Here is a 23,915-nt window from a genome sequence, read left to right on the forward strand (position 1 = left end):
GCCGAGGCTCCCTCCGCTCCGCTGCACGCACGGCCCCGCCGCCACAGCCACCACCGCTGCCCCCTACCCCCGCCGCTGCCCCATTTAAAGCCCGCCCCCTCCGCATTGCACATCCGGACCCGGCCTTCCCCTGGGCCAATCGCCATCCGGCTCTTCCGGGAGGGCTCCGCAGGGCGGGGCGGAGCAGGCACAGCCGGCCAATCACAGCCCCCGCCCGCTCCAGGGTGCCTCCAGGCTGACGCCTCTCCTGTCCCGACGCGGGGTGGGAGGTGCTGAGGGCTCCGCTCTGGGCACGATGATTGGTCTGGGAGCCTGTCCATCTCCGGGGCAGCACCAATGGGGCGGCTGTGACACACCTGTCACTCTCCCAACAGGAAGAACGCGCTGGATCTCAGGGAAACAAACAGCTCTCATTGGTCGGCGGTGGGAGCAGGGAGGCATGCCATTGGCTGGAAAGCCGAGGCCGTGGCCGCCGGCGGCCATGATCTGGCGGCGGGGCTGAGAAGGGCGGGGCCGGGCCCCAGGGTGGGGCGAGGGTGGGGGTGGGGGTGGGGGTGGGGGTGGGGGTGGGGGCGGGGGCGGGGGCGGGGGCGGGGGCGCGGGTCCGACCGTGGCTGGGCTGGGGCGGGCGGCGCGGGCAGGCCAGCTGCGGCTGCGCGGGGCGGGGCGGGGCGGGCGGCAGCGCGGCTGAGGTAGGGGGAAAGGCCAAAAGTGTGCTGGGGGGTTTAGTCAGGCAGGCGTGCAGACAGTGCTACCTGTATGTATACCTACAAAATCTGTCTGTAATCCTGCTGAAGAGAAGGGTCAAGGTAAGAGCAAAGCCCAGGAGTTAGTTTGTATTTGTAATTACACTTTCTTAATGAAACAAGTAGAGCCAGTTCAAAAGCGCTGTGCCAAAGGTAGGTTGTGAAGGTTTGGCAGGTGACAACAAAAGTCATGCTGTCTGACGTATAAAACTACAGAGAAAATTAAAAACCAGTTAATGCAGGGTGGGTTTTTGTGGTGTTCCTAAACCACGAGCAAAACCACCATGCTGAGGCCGTCACTGTCTCAGTGCGTAACCTCTTACCTCCCTGTCCTCAAAATGCCACTTCAAACTCTCCAGTTACTAAGGTCACAGGCCTGGCCGAAGCACTGCCTCAGCTTCAGGACCCTTTTGCAATTCCCTGTTCTTCTGTCTTTGCCCACACCTTCAAAGTGCCATACAGCCTCCCATCAGGGTTCATACCCTAAGTTACCAACCTTGTAGCACCACACGCTGTAGCAGTCACCTGTCAACTCCATTTCTTTCCTAACCTCTGCTCTCTCTATATATTTTTACTTGTTGCTGCTTGCTTTTCCCATCATCCCTCCCTTGCCTGGTACCTTTCCAGAAACCCTTTTCCCATGGTTGCCTCCCTCAATGGGTGTCTCAAACCCAGCCCTTTCTCAGAGCACTTTGACTGCACTGGGCTCCAGTCTTGCTGAGGACCACATTACATGTTCATTGATGGGTTATGCAGATGCCCATCAGATCTAAAACTGCAAAATTACATAGCTTGAACAACATTTTAGTGGGGTGTGTGTGTGTGTGTGTGTGTTCAAGATGTTGCAAAAGCATATCACAATTGTGATTAATATTTTGATACAAAGGATTGAGAGGAGTACTTTACCAATTCTTTGAACACAACACTATTACTCTGCCAAACCCCCCACTAGGGCCCTGTTTTGCCAACTCCAGAAATAATACTTCAACAAGAAAGAAGCTAATTTTTGTCTAATGCATTTTCTTAAATGATGTTTTCTGAACCACTGATGAGGAGAACACTTTTTCTGTCATTTCCTACTAGAACCACAGACCTACACCACCATAATTTCTGTGAAACAGTGTCTGTTTGCAGCCTGGATGCAAGATCATCACTTAAAATATCATCTCTCTGCTCATAATGCAAAATGTTTTCCTAAAATCTCAAAGCACTCTGGTTTATGTCCTTGGATTTGATGCATCATGCTGTCCTTTGTATGATCAGGTGAGGAAATCTGACAGCATGGCTTTTGGTGTGTGCATAAACCTCATGTAGCTGCACTGATTGTTCAACTGCTGGGTAATAAAATCTATTCCCTCTTTTGCTCTGAAACCCAAAGCCCATCCGATTAGGATGAGCTGTATACAGGAGGAAAGTTAAATGAATACCTAGTTCATACACTGGTAAGTCAATAATAGCAGAATGACTAAACTTAAATTTAATGACTTTGAAGGGGAATGCAGAAAGCTGACCTGCAAGCTGAACTAAAATACAGAAGCTTCAAAATATTACATGGTATACTGGATTTCCTTTTCATTTCTTAGTTATACCAGATCTGAATGAATTCTACTCCACAAAATTTTTGTGTTTTGACCAATGTAAGAGAATAATCTAGCCCAGAATACTCTTTGTGTATTGCTTACCTTATGACATGTTTCTTTCCCAATGGATTGCTATCTGTAGAAAATACTGTAAAATTAATACAAGGCTCAGTAACCTTCATATACCCTCTTCCCTGACCCCTGTTTTTTTTTTTCCCCTACCTTTAGATGCTTTTTCCCTTGTGTTTAGATTGTTTCACCCAGAAGTCTAAATACAGGAATGTCATTGAAAACAATGTTTTGGGCTAGCAGAGGAAAAAAAAAAAAAAACAACGAAACACATTGGCCAACATTTTCCACACGCAGTACATATGTTCATACCCCAAACCATAATGCAAAACCTAAAGCTGCCAAGCTCCTACCTGTATCTTTGGCAGAATGAGTGTGATGGCCGCACTGTTTAAGGCACATTCAGTATCATCATAAAATCACAGAATAGTTAGGGTTGGAAAGGACCTTAAGATCATCTAGTTCCAACCCCCTGCCATGGGCGCCTCACCCGATACAATTGCTCAGGGTGCAGAGTCTCTGGTAGTTCTGCCCGGCTTCCTCGGGGGCAGAATGTGCCTGTGGTGCGGCAGCTCAGAAGAGCAGTGGGAACTGGAGACGGGAGGATGGTAAACGGGGCTGGGCCGGCGTGCGGGAGGCCCGGCGACGCTGGGTGGCGCTGCGCGGCCGTCCCACCCGCCGCATGTGCCCTTCGCGCGGAGGCGGCCGAAGCGCTCCGCTACGGGAACACGCTGCCCGCGGCGCGACAAGGAGAAACGGGTAGGCCTCGGTCCTGGTGGCAGCTGCCCCTGAGGTCCCTGGCAGCTCGAGGGGAGCCTAGAAACAGGATAACCTATATAACTGCACAAAACGGTACCTTACTCGGTACATGCTACCAGTATCATTTTTTCCTGCTAAAAGTACAAAGGTGAAATGTGGCATTTTCACTTTTTCAAAGCTAAAAAACAGCATCACAAATATGGTTAAGAACCTGAACCCCCAAACATTGTTTTTTGTACTTTCAGGTGCAATGCGTTTGTGATTTGCGTACTAGAAGAACATCCTATGAACATTTTATAAAGCAGTTGTCAATTTATATTTTTATTACTTTTTGCCTTGTGAAAATGGTGCACAATGATGCAGGGATTATTTTAATCTTCTCTGTGCTGGTCTCTATTTGCATGATTGCTGATAACAGTACATACCCTTCCAGTAAACCAAAAGAGAGAAATTATATCCCTAAAATATATTAATAAATGTACAAGAATATATAAAAATCAATGTTTCCATTTTAAATACATCTGTGAAGCAGTGAATAGAAGGAGGTTATTTCCCAGTGCACAAAAATAGAAGCTGTCCATGAGGAGGAATACATTATATCATAGTTCTCTCATTATTCTGAAGGACATAGTACAAGCAATATCTGAGTGACTTGTTTGGAGCATGTGTTTTCTGATGAGGCTGGAGCTACCAAATGTCTCTGGCCCTTCTTGCTAGGTAATGTCAGGTATATGCCAGAAAGGTATTTGATCTGGGAAGACCTCCAAAAAACTTACTACCTAGAACGCTAATTCACATACATGCCATCGTATCTTGTCAGAAGGTGCTGTCCAGATCCATGGTTGCGGTCACACGTGCAGGGGTGTGGGTCTCAAGCGCTAGCACACCGCTGCAGTTGGATTTGACAGTACGTACTGTTTTACCCAGTTTCACTTCAGCATAAGACAAGCCTGTTAACAAAGTGTAAGAAAGAAGACTTCTGGATTAGAAAAGATTCATTAGAAGTTCAGTTTTTTTAGGAACAAGATTAGAAACAAAGATCAGATCACATCAAATACCTCTTCTAGCTTACACGTAACAGTCTGATATTTCTCCAGTTTCTTAAAGCCAAACATAAAACTGGAAACTTTTTGTTACAGTACTGTCAGTTAAAGATGCTGTAAGTATTTTTCTTAGTGTTTTTACTACAATAAAATTGCTAGAATGGATGTAACTGTAGTGAACCAACATAAAAATGCTTTTGACTGCATATTTATTATCCCTGAGGAACAGATAAGACAAAACAGCATTAACCACATCATCAAAATTTGTTATTTAGTTCTTAGGGTAGAATCGCAGGATCTCCTGTTGGTCTTTGCTCAGTCAGCAGCAAACTCACTATTGTAACACAGGAGCAGAAACATTAAATTCACTTATTCCCCACAGGAAGCCTCCCACCCACCTAGACACTCTTTATATAAAAAAGAATACATATATATGTAATATTCGGACACTTTTATGTTTGTATGGCTGTCAATGTGTTTAACAACATGAGAGATTAATGGTTCCTGAATAGCTGAAGCTATCAATGACTAATTAAAGATCATGTTGTAGACTTCTAAGTCAGCTTTTTTTAATATGTCTCACACTGTGGAAATACTATATTAAACATTTAAACCTGAATGTGTTTCAGATTCCTTAATGTATGAGCTGAAAACCTTAGTTATTGTGAGTCCAACTGTGCAGAATTCAGAACCATGAAACCTTATAAAGTGGACTTACAGTACTTTTATAATTCTTTTTTTATTTGCTTACCTGGTAGCTCTTATTTGAATGGTGAGAAAAGTTGTATGATGAATTTTGATTCTGCACAGTGTGATTTTTGGAAGCAGTTTCCCATTTTGAGGAGAGGAAGGACTATTTTATCAATAAATTAACCTTTTTAGTTAGATACTTGAATCTGACTAGAGGCTTATACTGTCAGAATAAATCCCATTAAAGAAGTCCTAGATCCCAGTTATTCTACTTATGGGAATACTTGCTTAGAGTAAAATACCCCAGAAAAGGTGAGTAGTTCAGAGGCCCTCAGTTTGTCACAAGTTTTCAAAATGTGTTCTGTGGGTATTAAAATCATATGAATCCTCTGCCTTGTGAATGCTAACACATAAAATTAATGTAAAAGCTACAACTTATTTATATAGAGACATCTTTAGGATAAGAGCCTATATTTCTTACCTATGTATGTCTACTGATGAATTAAAATTCCTCACTTAAGATTTTTTACAGCCATTCTTTGATGTTTTTTCATAAGGTGTTAATTACACTCCCAGGTGTAATTGCTATTTCCTTATGAATAAGATTAGATTTGGTTGGTTTGTTTTGTTTTGGTTTTTGCCTTTCTTTCATGGAAAATAATCATGTAAACATACTTTCAAAAAAATATGTATGTAATCTCACACTCAAGAATAACTAAGATTACAGAGTAATGAGATTAAAGAATCTTTTGAAAACTCAGTTTTGCAGAGAATAGTCATTAAAGTGCATCTGTATGAGACAACTCTGGCAAATCAGTGAACACAGGCCGTGTAAACAACCTTTGATCAGCGGTTTCCACAATATCATTATGAGCTCCAGTTTTTGCTGTAATGGTATGAGATGATGAGTGAAAGGCAGACCAAAACCAATTCATAACTGTGATTTTCCATCTGAAAATTAATTTGTTGACTGAAAAATGCCTACATAATCTCAGAGATGATAAGACATAATGAAGTAGGACAGTTTTTTTCTCCACTCACACCTTGAGCCAGATTTCTACACAAAAGTCACTTTCCTCCTTTCATCATCTTATTACTTTCCTGGTAAAGTGACATATTAAGCAGGTATGTAAGTGGTTGGTAATTTTAAAAAGCTGCATATTTAAAAAACTTAGTGTATGGCTGATCAAAGAACTGAATATGAAGAGTAAAGACTCAAGAAAGAGAGTGATTATGCAAAGGAGCTATCACATTCAATGGAAAACAGCTATGAAAAGCTACCAAAAAGATTGTGCTGCCTAAGTCAACTAATACAGTTCCAAAGAGGGATGATTTAGGGCTCTTCAGTCCAGAGCACCTCAGTAAGAATTAGCGAGATCTGATCCTTTGAGAAATAATATAGAATGTCCTCTCTATGTGAGAAAGAGTATCATATCAGACCAATTATGCCTTACAACTCAAATGTGAGACTTTAAAAGTTTACACCCTCTATCTCTCTTCAGCTAAAAAACTCTAACCACATCTCAACCATATGAAACAGTACTGGACTTCCTGCTTCAAAGGCAGAAAGAAAAAGCAGGATATGAACATGTCATCTAGTAAATCCCCGTGCAGAAAGAAACGTGCTTAAATAAATAACATGCCACTTAGCAGCACCTTGTACCCCATGCTTTCAATCCATGCCATAACATCCTGTATCCTTTAGGACTCATTCAACCCCTTGGAGAGCCAATCTTGATTACCAGATGCTCTGCCAGGCAGTCTAACGTGAGGTTGGTGACCTCAGTATTCCAATAAATGAAAAGTTTGTGAGAAAGATTGCTTCTTGTCCCTCCACCCTTCAAACAGAAGCTACAGCACATGCTACCTGCTCAGAATTTATAACTCGGGACAGAGAAGCAAACATAAAGAACTGACTGAAACCTCAGAAACACCCCTCTCATCCCCCCTTTTTTTATTCTATATTCTGTATATATATTTCAGGCTTAAACTGATCAGTTTAGTATATAGTGTGTAGTATGTAGTATACAGTATATAGTAGATAGTTAGTAGACAGTATATAAAGAAAACAATTACTCTCTTTAGCTCATTCTAAAGCTAGACAGAAGACAAAGAGAAATAAAAGACTAACAAACAGCACCTTCCCACAGCCTGCACAGCCCGGCACTGGAGTAGATGTGGCACAGTTGTTCTTCCCCCGGAAACAAGCATCTAGGAGCTGGTTATGTCTGAGATTTATTCTCAGATTTTTAGTCAACACAAGCTGAACTGTGAAGGGTGTTGTGGGAAAAAAAGGGAACATTTTGGTTCCACTGCTAATGCATCCCTTGCAATGAGCAAGAGGGAAGAAAGGAGAACACTAACTCAGGTAGATAGTTTCTTATGAATGCCGTTGGATTTAGGATTTGCCCAACTTTAGTTGCAGGTGAAAAGCCACAGAGAAACAAACATTGGTAGATAGAAAATCAAATATCTGCTCAGTAGGAAGCAATGCAGAGTCAAATAAGGTTACTGTTAGCTTCTAATGCATCATGACCAAGGTACAGAAACTCGTCCGTTTCACAATTCGGACTATTCGTAACCGGTTTGAGTAGTCACAATTTAATGTTTTAGTAATGTTACAGACAAATGAAAAATAGAGATAAAATTATTGTTAAATTCAACAGCATTTCAGTCAAGATAATTCATCTCTGAATAAGAACTTCTGTTTGCAAATAAATCATCAATAGAATATCTCTGTTCACATCTGTTTCAGTTTATTTTTAAGCTGAATTTTGGTAGTTTTTCTGTGCCACTTGCAACCTTCTCTTTGTAGGTTATTGTGAATTTGTACCTCCAGTTCAGTTCTGTCTGTGTCCTCAAGGTACTGTGGTTCTCATTTCATTCAGTCCTATCTTCTAGCCATTTGACAGTTACCAAAACCACAAGATATTGGAAAGCTTGATTTTTCTTCCTTTTTTTAAGGGACACAGGTAGTGCCACTGCAGTTTCAAAATGTGGTTCAGCTGTTTGTGGTTTCTACTTATTACACAGCTTTTCATTCTAAAAACCAAGAGTGTGAATTGAGATTAGATTTAAACTGAGTATTTCCAAACACCATGAGAATTCCTCCATCAAATAAACCTTTCATCCTAATTATTCTTAATAATTTCCATTTTGCAAATATAAGGTCCCTTAATGCCTTTGGAAAATGAAGATTGTGAGAAAGAGGCTATACGAAGATAAATGTCTCATTTTGCAGAATTTTAAACACCTTTCAGATAGTAAGTCTAATGTTAATTAATACCAGGGTATAATATTAGATTTCTCTCTCATATGAAAACCCAGGATAGACTGTTCCCTGATGCAGTATTTTTGTGTTATTTTATATATTGGTTCCAATTTATGGCAGAACGTATTGCTGAAAATTGTCAAGTAAGTTATTCAATAGCCAAGCAAAGAGCTACTGTCACAGTTGAATTACTTTTCATTATTTCAGTACAGACTGTGTAATTAGTTATACATTAATTTTCCTTTTCAGTACTTCTGAAAATCCTGCCCACAAAAGTTTTGAACATAGGCAAACATAGGTGCTGTGGCTGGAGGGAAATTCCCCTCTTGTGTAATTTATGGCAGCCTCAGTCTGTGTGTAGGTGTATGCACATGTCTGTGTATAAAAATTCAGAGTGCTAGTCCAAACACACCAATACCTCATTTAAGTAATTAGGGCAGCTGCACACCAAGCTAAGCATGGTCTTTTTAGAAAAGCTCATTATTTTCATTTTCTGTAATACATGATTCAATATCCCATCAGCTTCTAAACCAAATTTGTCTGAAACTAACATATCTCAACAAAAAATAATATATATATAGGCAAGAATTTCCTTTTAAGACTATTGCTACTTCCTGTTGTAACTTGTGTAAGCATACTCTTAAAAAGGATCATGCAATGGTTTGTATACAAAGAGAAGAAAGTGAGCCAACATTAGAACAATGGTAACACAGCAGCTGCACTTCCATGTGAGTAAAGCAATAAGCATACAACAGTTAACATTTCTTGTGAATGCTCATTACATTTCATAAAGCCAGATCAGACACTGTGACAAAATAATCATATTTAAAACTAAGTTCTTTTTAATATTAGAGATTAGAAAGGATCAACAGCCATAAGTATGGGAAAATTAAACTCTCCTTCCTTCCTCTATGAGTGTTTTTGTGGTTAATCTGAAGTAAAGATTTTGTTTCAAAACAGTGTTTAGGGCTTGGTGTTGAAGTTTTCTGTGGCTGGCCTCTTTATAAATCTGGATCAAAATCTATCTACCGTTTAATAGGAGAAAATATTTTGAATCTGCTCCTATTGACTAAAATGACATGGAATCAACCAAGCCTAATGTCAGTTAAGTATTAAAAAAAAATAAAAAACCAAACAAAACCAACAAAACCCCACAACATAAAATGAGAAAAAACACCCAAACCCCAAACCTCAGAAACAAACAAAAAAACCCCAACAAAAACCCAACCAATTAGGCAAAATAAGGTTCTTTACAACTTGTAATGCAGATTAACATTTTGATCTCACGATAAAATTTATCCTTACTAAACCATAACAATAACTAATATTTTATCTTTATATTCTTTATATAAAGAACTATTACAAGTCATATGGCACTCCTGCATCTGTGACTTAGAGGACAGATGAGGTGGAAGGGGTCCTTTGGAGACTGTCTGGTCCAGCCCCCCAGCTGAGAGCAGGGTCAGCTGGAGCAGGCTATTCAGGAGCGCATCCAGCTGAGTCCTGAAGCTCTCCAGAGATGGAGACACTACAACCTTTCTGAGCAACCTGTGTAGTAGTATCAACTGGTCTGTAGCAAACAGTTGTTTGGGTCCACACAATATGAAAGGTAAAATATGCAGGAGGACAGGATGAGGAACTGTATTCTAAAGAAACAAAATGTTGTGTAAACTATTAACAGCCATGCAGACCGGTGAAAAGATCTTTAGTAGTCTTGAACTGAAGAGAAATATCCCTTATCTCCCCTTCCTACACACTAGATCTGCATCTGTGGGTGTTTAACTATCTGAAGGAAATTTATATGTTTTTACCTGTTTTCTTTGATGAACATTTTGGTTTTGGGGAAGGATAATGAAGGTTCTGAGTTCAAATAAATCTGCACTCTTACATGTACTGTAGAAGAGGAGTACCCAAAATAATTAAGTTAGCAGAAGCAGCCTAGGCAAGTAGCGTTGTAGCATCTAGCTAGAGTGTGCTTCCAAGATCTACACCCCACATTTCACATTTGGGTTAATAATGATTAAGGTATGTAGTCAAAGGGTAATCACAACTGTTTCATACGTATTCTCATTCAGACAAAAATGCAAACTAAATACTAAATCATACAGGGAAGAAAAAAAGAAATGTAGTCCTTTCTTATATTGAAAAAAATTAATACAGAACTAAAAAGGCATAATATTTACCTGCCCACCGCATCTGCTATGCCTCCCTGTCCCCCAAATAAAGATTAATGTCAGACCAAGCACTGCTCAGATATCTGATATCATTACTTCTGATAAAAAGAAAAAGGAATGCACACATAAAAAGCTGGCAAAATGCCATGTTAAGGAATGTGTTAATTTTGCTAAAAACTACTGAGAAAGAACTCAATTACAAGACAAAAGAAAACAGAGAGAAAATGCTGGGAGATAAATATCTTTTTAATTTAGTGTGGAAAGCTGTAACAGGAACCAATTTCAAACAAGACATTCAGTAAATATTTTAATACTGAGATTAACCACTTTAACTACTGAAAGGAGTTATTTTATATCTCTTGATTCTTCAAAGTGAGTTTGAAAATTCACAGTATAAATTTGTTTTATCTAGCTACTCTGTTCAATATCACATTGACTCTATGAAATGTAATGGCCTACCGCAAAGGCTGGAGGTGATGCATTAGTCCTTTTCTGGACTTCTGTGAATTAATGGGCTCTTCTATTTAAATGTGGACTTTCTGAATCCAGACAGCTAAAGAAACTATTCCCATGTTAATGTTACAACTAATCATTCTCTCCTTCTATACCTGAATACCATTAGATTGAGTTTATACGAGTAGAAAAGATGTCCTCAAGTTCATCTGCCTTAAAATATTAGCACTTCCTCTGGCCTACCAACCGAGTCCCACTTGATCTTAATGCAGGACTTCTTAGAATAAAAAGAGGGAAGCTGAGCATAGACCTGTTCTCTTTTAGGCAATTTTAGTCCGTTTTTTCATTTTGTTTAAAATAAACTGTTAAGTACTTGCTGTTTGGAATGCATTTAAAAATACAAGTATTTTAGGCTCCTAAGGAGTATGCCACTGAGATGGAATCACTCTCAAAATATGGGTCATGATTATTATCACATGGCACTGACAGATATATTACCTGTGCAGTGAACAAGCTATGGTTTGTGTTATGTGGACAGATTCTTCATTTTTACTTCCACCATCTGTCATAGTAGAATCCGCTGGAAAATAGAGTAGAAATCATTCACGAATTTACACCACCAAGTTGAGCTAGTTCTATGCTATATCATTTCTGGAAGTAATGCCTTTGTTTTGCACCCTAAGGGCTGCTCATATGCATAAATAGCCACCTTTTTTTTTGTGTCTGAATCACAGTGTCCAGCCAATACAAAAAAGATTATGAAGTATGAAAACTGCACATATCTGCAGCACAGAACAATAACAAGATCTATACTTTGATTTCCTGGGAAATAAAAATTGTAGCCATACTTCCTGTCAGCCCATTCCTTTGAACATGTTCTCTTCATAATTTGGATTTTGAATCAAGTTTAAATGGCAGTTAAAAATTGTATGTGGCAGTACACAATGAAATTTAGCTTGACAGCTTGGACATCAAAACGAAAAATAAATGATTTCACATCCAAATAATAAGTAATAACAATGTTAGCCTGCATAAGAATAGCAGGACTGGATTCAAATACAATATTAATTTTAGGGATATGAGTGACTGGGGAGAGACAGAGGCAAAGAAACAAATCCTTCATATAGCAATAGTCTCTTCTTATCCCCCAGGCAACTGGCTGCCTTTCACCTCAGCGGCAGAGCAATTATGTGGCATAATGACTGCAGTGCAAATAAGCAGAGAGATTTTATTAAACCAAATGAGCAAATCATCTGCGTATTATTGCGATTTGATTGACAGTGACAAGTGTCGAGCAGACACGGATGTGAATATGATAAAGCAGCTTGCAGGAAAGCTCTTGATAATGTTACTCTTGATAAAGTTGCTCGGCAAACCTCTCTAAGTAAATAAAGGGGAAAGAATTTGATGCATATTAATTCGCATAGTTTGCAACCTGCCATAGGACTAGACAAAAAGTTGCAATAGGTTCAGCACATGGCATTTCATATGAATTCTAAAATTGCATTTATGAGTCTCATAGACTTTACAATAATATATTAATATTGAAAGTAAAGGTCATTCCACATAACAGTTAAGCTGCCTGAGCTTCAACCCTTATATCAATAACAGACTCAGGCTGGGGGCATGAGGAGAGGGAAAACAAGCAGAATGATCTGAACAATATAAAATGTTACTTTGACAGATCACTGCCTTTTGCTGCAATGTCCATTTACCTGTTTGTACTTTCAGTGGACATTCACATTTCTGACAGACCTGCCATCCGAACGATTAAACCGATACCTTTCATATGGGAATGGGGTAAATTGGCATGGGGCTTCAGGCCTCCATATAAGCCACTCTTACACTAATGACTCCCGTATGACATCATAGCTGCACAAATTCCAAAGTTTCACATCATTGCAGTCAGCGTGGATCTTAGGATAATTATTTTTGGCACATGGAATGAATTAACCAAGGTGGCGGGGAAGCTTTGACAGCAGCGCCCATGGAAGAAAAGCAGCGGGGATAAAATCACCTGTGCTGGAATGGCAATAACAGTATGAATAAATTTGGGCTTATAAATGGAAATTGTTTTAGTGGATAAACCATGTGATAAATAGTTCTCTATTATTATTTTCAATGTGAATGTGAACAAGCAGCAGCATTATGCCATGCTTCAGTCAACATTTTTTTGCCATCAAGTACCATCAAGTTGAAGATTTTCACTCTTTGAAAAAGAATTATATCTGAGGGGAAATGTTCTTGTCGTATGAAGTACACTGTCAAATGTGGAAAGCATGTCTGATTTATGTTGTAATACTGATTTTAATAGCTAATTGGACATATTTCAAAGAGACCAGCTTCACAAGGTTCTGCATATTCTGAGCTGATTCCTGCATATTTTGTACTTAACTTTAACTAGGCAAGTAAACTTCAGCAAAGACATTCAAGAGCTGACATACTCAGAATAACTGAGGCTTGACAAAAATACTTAATTCCTCTAAAACTTACTTACAGGAAAGGTATCACAGCTACGTTTTCCATTATGGGAGCCCTCCAAAATCTAATGCGCAGTCCAAGGGGTATGACCTAAGAAAAAGAATAACAATAAAATTTTTAGTACAAAAACTATTTGTTATAATACTTGTTATAATTTGTTGTATAGTCCATTTGCTATAATAAAAATTGTACTTATGCAAACATTACAATTTGTCATTTAAAAGCATGAGATGATATAAATTCCATAAAAAGGAATTATAGTATTCAGTAAAACAAGTTACTGGACTAACCTGGTCCAGTTGCTGGAATTAATAAGTAATTTGTTTACAAAGAAATCAGAATGAAATTTCATACAGCTGCAGCTTTTTCACTGTTTTGGTGTAAAATGTAGCAAAACTATAGAAAGCACTATCTACACAACAGGAAAAAACTGTCAGGATAAGAATTTCCTATTTGAAATTGCTGTGTTTGGGGCAATTGTAATTTTTTTAATACTTGGAATATCTTATTAAAGGGCTGATTTTTGTTGGTTTTTTGTTTGTTTTGTTTTGTTTATTTTTGTTTTTGGTAAACAGGTTTAAGAAACAGTACAACCTCTGCAGTTGTAGAGTGCCTGGTAGTCTTCAAAGTGTATCCTATTTGATACACCCTCGTTATTAAATCTAAAAGTAAACACTCTGGTTATCAGATCTTGATCATCTTCAAAACCTAGTTACTGTTATTTTTTGCCATAAAGCAGTTATTTAAAAAACAATAAAATCCAAATAAGTCAATTCAAGTCCAAACCACCTCCTTCTAAAAAATAATTTTGCTGTAGGAGAAAGTCTGATACTTTACACGAAATTAATTTTTAAGATTTTAATGTTTAAATATGAAGTAAACTATTTGATAGCTAAATTAAATACTAACTCCTTTAAACAGTTTTATAAATTGTCTTATGGTGCTTGCAGGCTTTCTGGTATAAATTATAGTCACATCATAACTCTTTCTTCAAAAATAGCAGATGGTATCATCTAAACTGAAAAATTTCCTTTAAGAGACCTAAACCCTTAGAAACAAAATACTAATCACATATTCAAAGTTAACTGACACAGTGATATTTTCTAAGACTACAGAGTGGATTTGGGAAAATAGTGTAAATCTCTGTTCATTTTACTGAGATGCTGTTAACTGTGCACCCAAAAAAAGAGTTATTATAGGAAATGGAAGGGGTATGGAAATTCATTAGGACATCATGCAAATAAGTTCTCTTGTTGCCATCACAATGTGGAGAGATATTTAACCTGCAGTACTACACAGTCTCAAGACTTTGCCAACCATTGTGGGGGAAAAAAAAAGCAACACAATCAAATCTTTTGTAATATTTTGATGCTTCTGTCACGCTTAAAATAGAAATGAAAATAAGTAATTCCTCTTCTTAGAAGAACTGAATCTGTTAAGGATGATGAAGCAGTGCCTTCCACTGTTATAGCCAGAAGTTCACATGTCCCTCCTTAACCTTCAAGCTTCTTCAGCAACATTGATGAAAAGGTAGGTGTGCGTATCTTCAATTGAAGTTTTAAGTGATGTACACACACACAGAGCTATTCTTTTTCTGAAGATCTAGCAAAAAAAAAAAAAAATCCCAAAGTTTTTACCATTGGGGAAATACGACTGAGAAAGAATGAGTTTTATTCAAGCCTTACAATCCATCTGAAAAAAAAAAAAAAACAAAACAAAAAAAAAAAAAAACAAACCCACCCAAGAAAGAAGAGTATAGGTGCTTAAAGTGGAAAGCTGAAATTTTGCAGAAGACAATGTAAGTCTGATCACTGTAAGGAAACAATTAAATTTTGTTTTAAAAAATCATATGGCTGTAAAATGAGTAAGGATATGCAAGTGTGTGAGTTGAGAAAAAGCAGGCAGTGACAACATAGACATAATTACTGGGCATATTAAAAGGCTGACTCACTTTGTAAACCTACTTTTCAGGTATTCAAATATCAGGTAGTCCTTTGGGGATACAGTCTTCATTCCTTGCTTTTATGGAATCAGAACTGATTCTCATGTATAGTAAGGAGGGCCCTCCTGGAAGGAAAGAAAAAGAAAACAAAAATTCAATCAATCAAACAAACAGAAGACAGATTTTAGACCCTAATCCAAGAGACTTAGGGTCTTGAAATTAAATGTGTAGCAAGTAGCATTCTCTGACCCTTCATTTTTTGTATTATTAAGATCTCATCTATCTTATTAACACAATATTTATGAGGAACACAACAGTATTGAAGAAGAAATATTGCCAGAGCTAAAATATAAATAAGAAAATCACTTTACATTTATTTTCTAAAAATATTATTTCCTAATTATTTTCAGGGATCCTTTGAGGGAGATAACCGTATGTTATGATAGCCACTATGATAATGTTTCCCTAAAATAAGACTTCAAAGCAGAACTGGAACCCAAGCAATATTTAAACAATCATGCCATGCCTAATTAATTTTTTATTAAGTGTCACACAGCAAGCATCTGAAGATGCTTCATTTTTCTTCTGAAAAATTAAACTCATTTGCTTAAGAAATTATAATAATTAGGGACTTCCCTTAAGAAAACACTCACATTAGTGTGAATTTTCACGTTCTGTGTTCCCACCTTTCTTTGGTGAAGTATTTAAGCACATATTGAAGAGTAAGCATGGGTTATGTGTTATTTCAAATTTCTACTGTTCTATGAAACCTGGTTGATACGAGCTAAACCAAAACATGTTCTGGACTGTATGGTTGTATCAACTAATTGATGGCTCTAGAGATAAAAGCCATGTATTACATCCCAGTAAACATGTATCAAAACCCAACCACAACTTGCCAAAACATCTGGCCTCAGATTCTTAATCTTTTAATTAAGCAAAGGCTTTAATTGTTCTGAGATCTTACAAAGCTTATTGAGAATCCCTAGCAAGCAATGCACAATTATTGGCTTTTGTTATTGCTGTTAATATAACTATGTTAGACATGGGTCTTACCACACTTCTTGATTCTTGTGTTATCTTTCCAAAATGGAAGATGATAATTAGGTGTGAGCTAAAGTCAGGAAGTCTTCAAACCAAAAATATAAAAAATAACTGTTAAGGGCTTTTTTGTTATACCTCACAATTTATAATGATACTAGATATATGACTATAGTATATATACTAGTATATATACTATATATATATACTATATATATATACTAGTATATAGTATATACTAGTATATATACTATATATATACTAGTATATATAGTATATATATATACTAGTATATATACTATATATATACTAGTATATATAGTATATATATATACTAGTATATATATCTATATATACTAGATATATATATAGAACATGCTATGAGAACCAGTTTACCTTTAAGATTAAGCAATACTTTTTCTTCCACCCTAGAAATGTCACTGCATCAGACAACTTATTTTGTTACAAGCAGCCAAATTTTGTTAGTTCTTAAATCCAGGTATCAAATACTCAATAAACCCCCTTATTTTTAATTGAAAAGTCAGAAACAAATTTTAGTGAGAAAAGTATTACTCAAATTATTAGAAAAAATTACATGTTGAAATGGACCTGGCCACTATATCTTGGCCTAGATTTAGTTAATCTGGTAATATGAAAGCAGGGCAGTATGTAACATAGTTTGAACAGTAGACTGAAGAACTTTTTAACAGTAGACTGCAATACTTAACTACTGTTACAGAGTTAAGAGAGGTAGATACCAAACTCATTTCTGAATGGGCATCTTTCTTACCATGCAGGCTGATGCTGTTTTAAATCACAATTTGAGGTCCAATCTTGGTCACAAGAAGCTGGAAATATGAATATGCTCCAAGTCATTTTGCATCATGCTATCCAGGCTTAGGATCACATGCAATCAGTCATAATCTGCATTATATATGACAGTCTGTCACTGTACTGTATTCACTGTAAGAACTAAGTTTGTCTATAATAACAAGTGCCAAATAAAACTTGCCATTTAAAAAATAGCATTCAAGCCAAATGGTTCCACTGCACTTCAGAAATCATGAGATATTACAGATAGAGGAGGCACTGACATGAATTCCCCTTTCTGGGGAGAATCACAGCCTTTGTTAAATAGGCATCATTTTAGAATAAAAGCAAATAAATAAATCAATTAAAATGCATTTTTTAGGCAAGTACTCTGTGAACTGTAGCTCCACCTCAACTCCAGATAGTCCAGTGTATCTCTGATGATAAGAAGCCATGATTAGTTTCTGATTTACACAAAAACCTGAAATTCTAAAAGCCATGTGCTGGTTAGGGGTTCCTTGCTAGCTCAGAAGGTAAAACAATGCCTCCTTATGGGTATCCCATTCATAACTAATCTCGTATGGCCTGTTAGGTTATGGACTCTGACAAGATCACTGCCTGAGGTAAGGTGGTATGGCTGGAGGCTATAACAAAATGTATGAGCAGTACAGGCATTCCAGCTAGGTTCCAAAATTTTCAGGGATGTCTGTAAGAAAGAGCATCTTTCTGAAACAGCTAACGCAGTGGTCACAGGCAATTTGTAAACTTGGTCAATCTGCAATACATCCTGCACCATACAGAACAGCTTGTAAAACTGACAGACACTCATAAAACAGAGCGCCAGATTATGTCTCAACCCTTTCATCCTTTCTGATTAAAAGGACTTCTAATGTGGGAATCATCGTTTAAAAAACAAAAAGTGAACCGTACCCAAATGCATTAGTCACTCTACTGGAACCCATCATTTATTTTGGTACATTCAATGATACTGACACTAGTAAACTGAAGTAGACAAGAGATTTTTATTTTATTTTGTTTTAGGGAAGAAAATACAAGGTTATCATGCAGAACTTTAGAGAAAGTAGGAAAGCTGAGAACTGATATTGCACAGAATATAAACCACAACTACCCCTTTTTTAAGTTAAGTTTTGAACTTTTGGGTAAAGCGAGAGAAACAAAGGGATGAATGTGTGGCTCTAAGCGGCGTATGAAAGCACACAGAGCCATAGAATAGACATTCATTAACAGTATTTTATCTCCAACAAAAGAGGGGGAATATTCTGAGAAAGCAAACTAGGTAAAATGATTGTGTCAAAATCTTGGCATGGGCAGCGGTAGGGCCCATGCTACATCTGTCAGTTTCAGTCATACCCTCTGCCCTACCCCATACGCTCCTTCCCAAGTTGTCCAGACTGTGGGATGATGATTTAGACAAATTAATCCTATCTGGATAATTTCATGTCAACATGTGAAACATGTGTTCTTTACCAGCCCCCTTGATTATTACCAGTAATATCTCAGAAGATCTGAAGTAGGTGGTTGACAATAACAGTAAAAGGGGTGGGGTTTTTTTTCTTCCTCTAATTTGAACACTCAGAGGGAGAAAAACATGCCTTCAAACCAATGAACATGCAATTCTACTACACCCAGCATATGCTTAGCCAGTGGATGCATTTCTGTTGCTCAGGGTGGCACCAGAAGTTACATGTTATATTTTTCATTCTCTCTAGTGGTAATTTCTTGGTCATTTACCTCCTCAATAATAATGTTTAGCTGAGTAAAATAATGCTTTAGGCTTTAAGTCTTAAAGGCTCTTCCCCCTTTTCCCCCCTTAGTAGGATGACTAATTTCAGCCCTTTAGAAAAATAGGCTTACTTATGAGACATTAGTGGCATTATTGCCTCCTTTAATATTCGTGACAGTCTCCTGCAAATGTATCACAAGTTGGCATTTATTAGTGCTAGGCACAAGTAAGGGGCATGTTATTTGATTTGAATAACAGCTTGGAGCTACAGTTTGAGTCCAGAAATATATTAGTCAGAAACAATCTCATTTAATAACACAGAAACTAATAAAAGAAAAGTATTCCAACTGATTCAAAATTGAATTTATGAATATTGCTTAGCAGGATTAATGATCAAAAACGGAACCTGTTTGTCATGTTATAACAGACTTTTCGATTTAAATGCAAAACTAGAAGTCAATGAGTCCAATGGATTGTATATTGCTTTGAAGAAAACCAGTTCATTTTACACATAAGCTTTGAAATTGGCAATAAACTTTAATTACAGGGTCAGATAATCAAATTATAATCAAATAGCCTCACATAAAATCTATGTTTGAAATTAATGAGATACAATTCTACTAGTCTGTAATATTGTACCTCTGAAACTTACTAAAAGACATTTCATTTTCGTTTAAAAGTCACCTTAAGGACTTTTCCCTCAATTTCTTCTACATAGCTCAATTTTATTTGGAAATGTCTCATTTTTAGACCACACAGTTCTAAAGATTTTTGCATATAGAAAAATCATTTGTTATTCCACAGTTGTTTTTTTTTTTAATTGATAATAAGAATTTTCGTGTAGCAATATTAGAAATCTTTCAAACGGATGCATATTTATGCATTTTTAGAGAAAGCCACAGTTCAGATAATAAAGCTGTATAGTTGTTCAAATGCACATACTTATTAAAATTTTCATTTCTGATGAATTTTTTGATGACTGATTTTAACTTGCAAGTGCAAACATATATGCTAATGTTCACTACTGCGTAACTGAGTTCTTTTCTGGGTTACACAACCATGATAATCTCTCTCTACATGCCTTACTGCATTTGGGAAAAGAAATACATTTAAAACAAAAGATGATTGATAGAAAGAATAAATCCAAACCTGCCCTGGCTTTCTTAAAGATTTGCTGCTGTGTATCTTCAGGCAAGTCACATTCTATTTTCTAGCTAAGCTTTCTCAAGCAAAATGGCAGTTACAGCCTTAGTACAACTTCGGTACAACTTCATTGGGTTTATTATGATTATCGAAATGAAGCTGCAACATTGTTGGATAGATAATGTCAGACCTCATTAAACAAGCAACAGTAAAAGTACAGAAAAAGTCATATACTTATAAAACTACAATTCTACTTAATGGCAATGTAAGTGCTCGATAGCCCCCAGTGTAACTTTTAAAAACCAATGCCAAAATAAACAAACCTTATACAGGTACGTAAGTACAATTGTAAACTTTTATTGTTAAGCACAATATTTGTACTTGCAAAAATTAAGTTACTCCAACTTAAAAATTAACAACTGACAAAAATAACCATTTGACACAACCAATCATCTTCTTAAACAGACAAGGAAAACTAGATCAGTTGAACAAGAAAACCATTGTTTAGTATACTTGGGTATGAATTGACAAAAGAGTAGTTACTTACCGCACCTCGGTTAGGCCCCAGTAGGGCACTGTAGCCTCCATAAGCTAGAAGATGCATGGAGAGAATGGCTTGCTCCAGATCTCAGGTGAGGTGGATGTGGACCTGGCTCCCTGCACAAACACTTGTACTTCATGTCAGACACAATACGCTGAGTGGCACTGGTTAGCAACTGTTATGCTTGTGTTTTTAAAGGACTCCTCTGAACAGGTACCTTCCAGAACAGTGCACTTCTCCACTGCAGACCCACACCACAACCTCTGTCATAGTCTGTGGCCCCATGCATAACAGCTCTCCGCTGTCAGGGGAGGGCAAATGACCATTATGTGTCTCACACATGGAGTTTAAAGCAGAAAGAAAACACTGATGCTATGCAATAACATGAGCTGCAGAGGAAGTTGACTGAAAGATCTATGGGTGTGGGGTAACTTAAATGGTCTTTTGGCAAGTAGCAAATTACTTCCATTTACCAAGAACTAATACCATAGGCACAGCTTCTTAGTGTGGAGCAGCATCTATTCACTATGTTCATGCCCTTAAACTCTCTTAATAAGGACATTTTTTTCAAAGAACACAAATGAACCCTTAGAAAGTTAAGGGAATATTAGAACAATTCCTGTTGATTCTTCCAGTGTAAGAAGCAATAAAATCATATTATTTGAATCACAACAGAGATTTTTAAGAACTAATTGTCACAATTGCTCGAAATTGTTAATATTGCTGATTATTACAAGTCATACTGTGGCATGTTAAGTACTGAGATGGGGTCAGAGCCTTTGTCATTTAGAGGTCAGCCTTTTTTGTCTGTCCCAGAATATGCTTGAGAACATGCATCATGTTTGGAATAGTTTAAAAACTTTAGCAGTGAGGATTCCCTAACCCAATTTGGGAAATTAATCTACAACTTTACACATCTCACCATTGCAAAGTTTCTTGTCTTTCACAAGTTTGATCTGCTTTCTGTCAGTCTCGTCACTTATATCAATTTAAATAAACATCATCACTGATGTTTACACACTCCTATATTAGCTTTTTCTACTCTATCACATACAGCTATCAGTCAGGCGAGTTATGCTGGCTAATATGTTCAAGCCAACAAAAAAACAACCACGAAACAAAGTAGACAGAATATGTATTGTTAAAAGCAGAACTTCCTTCTCTTTGTTAATAAACAAGGTTGAAAATGTTCACATTTTACATAGTATCTCTGCCTGCCATGGATACAAATGTCTCATGGTTTCAGTCATAACAATCCTGTATTTTGTCCCCTTTATTTTCTGTGTATACATATATATATATTTATCCTGAAAAGATGAATTACAATTACACTTCTGTCTGTAATACGTTTGACTGGAAAAGAGTGATAAGGACATATGCATGCTAAAATTATGCTTCACTATGGCATCAATCTAAATTAAAATTAAAAATATAAAGCCCAAACATGGAATTGCTTGAATTCTCACTAAGTCTGTACAACGTAATGCTTGCCCCACCCTTTTCCCTGTAACATTTTAAAGCTGTATATGTTCCTCCCTTCTCCATCAGGTTACCTATTGTTTTTTTATTTCCTTGCAGAGGACAAAAGCCAGTAAGGGCAAATACAACTTACTAGTAAACATCCATACAGCTGCAAACAACAGTAATTGAGCTTGACATGTTAGCTCTGTAAGGCAACAGGTCAGGAGAGCAGATGAAAGAAGAGACAAAGCTGAGGACTGACCTTTCTCATGAGACTTTTATGAATTCATTTGTACAGCAGCATTTCTCTGGATGGTTTGTCAGAGTGAAGAGAAAGTCCAGTCAAACACCTTGCTTGTCAAGGCTTTAAGGATTCTTTTCTGATTGCACTTTGATGGTGATAAGGTAGATTGAATCATGCTGGTTAAAGTGTGAATTTTGGTGGTGATTAAAATCAGCAAGATACCTCAAGGAAGAGATTTTTTTCCTGCTTTTTCAACTCCAACTTCTCAGTTTTCAGTGTGAGCATTAAAATTAACTAATCCAGTTGCAGAGCTTAGCATTAAAATCAGTGTTACCACAAGAAGAATATTATCAGCAGTTTAGGGCATGTAGAATTTTCACAGAAATAAAGCCGGAGCAGGAAAGAATTGTGCAGGTCTTGCCTGTAACACATAGTGATGAGGTGAAACTGCAGCTATGTGCAGTGATTGTCATGCAGTGTAAGAACAGCCTGGAGGTTACAGTCAGCTCACTGATTGCTGGTTGAAGCACAGTGACATGTTCATTTTGTACAAAATTTCTTTAGTTTTGAGGGTTGTTTTTTTTTTCACCCCTTCTGACTTTTACAGAGAAACATATGTTTTGGATAGGAATCCAAATTCTTTACTGTGAACACACCACCAAGTTGTTACTATTGGACATACTATTACCCCATTTTTTTTACTTGAGTAAAGAAAAAACAAACAAGCAAAAAACCCCACCAAAACCACTCAACCAACCAAAAGTTTACTAACCTTAATTTGTTTCCATTTGAAAAGAAACAGATGCTGAAATCAGGTGTTTTTTTACTTTAATCCTGTGTGTGTATAAAGAATGCACAATATTTTTGAACAGATGGAAATTGTTTCTGTGCTTCTTGCTTCAAAGTCTTTGTTAGCCATCATATCATACAATCATTATGTTGAGGCAATTTTACTGAAATCCTTGTTATCACATCATCTATTTGTTATAAACAACTCTGAATAAAGTCTTGGGACCCAATGTATTCCATTCATTACTTCTTATGTACGTATCAGTATTTTATAGGATCCATCAGAGGAGTCCTGCTTTTCTTTCCCCTAGGATTGTAAAATCTTGCTTGGAGACTTTATAAAAGATACAACTAAATGTCCTTACCCACTAGAGTGTTCTATTTTTTGCAGAAATAAGCATGATTTTTATGTTTTCTACACCATCCATTCTTTTTTTCTTTTCAGGGACTTCATCCATAGAAAGAACAGTATTTTTTTCAGTTCACTGCCAAACACCACATGAGATCCCTTGAAGGTATTTACAAAGGTTTTACTTTACCTCATGGTCTAAGCTCTCTCAATTTCTTCTCTCTGAGAAGAAATGATTCCACCCAAAAGGTGGTCCATGAAGGTTTGATAAAATTCTTGATCTGAGACACTTGCAAACACCTTGTCTTTCCTTACAGACTAGAGAGCTTGACAAACTGACTAAAACAATTTAATTCTTTAACCTCAGCCCAACTGCAAGCAGCTTTTCCTTAGTTTATTTATCAGAATGTCCACAGTTGCTAGACTGCGAGAACCTCACTCAGCTCCAAGCGTATAATGTGCAAAATGCCAAAGTTACTGCAGTCCAGCAGTTTAAAAGTCATGATGTTATCTCCTTCTTCTCAAAAAAGTAAGTAGTCTGATGTTACAGGTCCCCATCACTGGAGAGGCCCAAACACCGTAATT

The 23,915-nt window shown here is 37.3% G+C and overlaps 1 long non-coding RNA gene across 1 annotated transcript; it reads right to left on the reverse strand.

Annotated features, from left to right (window-relative positions):
- Positions 1 to 3,459: 3,459 nt before the first annotated feature.
- On the reverse strand, positions 3,460 to 7,263 carry LOC136005680 (uncharacterized). The gene is made up of 2 exons (XR_010608833.1): positions 7,028 to 7,263; positions 3,460 to 4,104 (listed from the first exon to the last, which is right to left on the reverse strand). It is a non-coding gene; the product is annotated as an uncharacterized LOC136005680 (long non-coding RNA).
- Positions 7,264 to 23,915: the final 16,652 nt, after the last annotated feature.

This window comes from Lathamus discolor, chromosome Z, assembly GCF_037157495.1.
Source record: "Lathamus discolor isolate bLatDis1 chromosome Z, bLatDis1.hap1, whole genome shotgun sequence".
Classification (NCBI taxonomy): domain Eukaryota; kingdom Metazoa; phylum Chordata; class Aves; order Psittaciformes; family Psittacidae; genus Lathamus; species Lathamus discolor.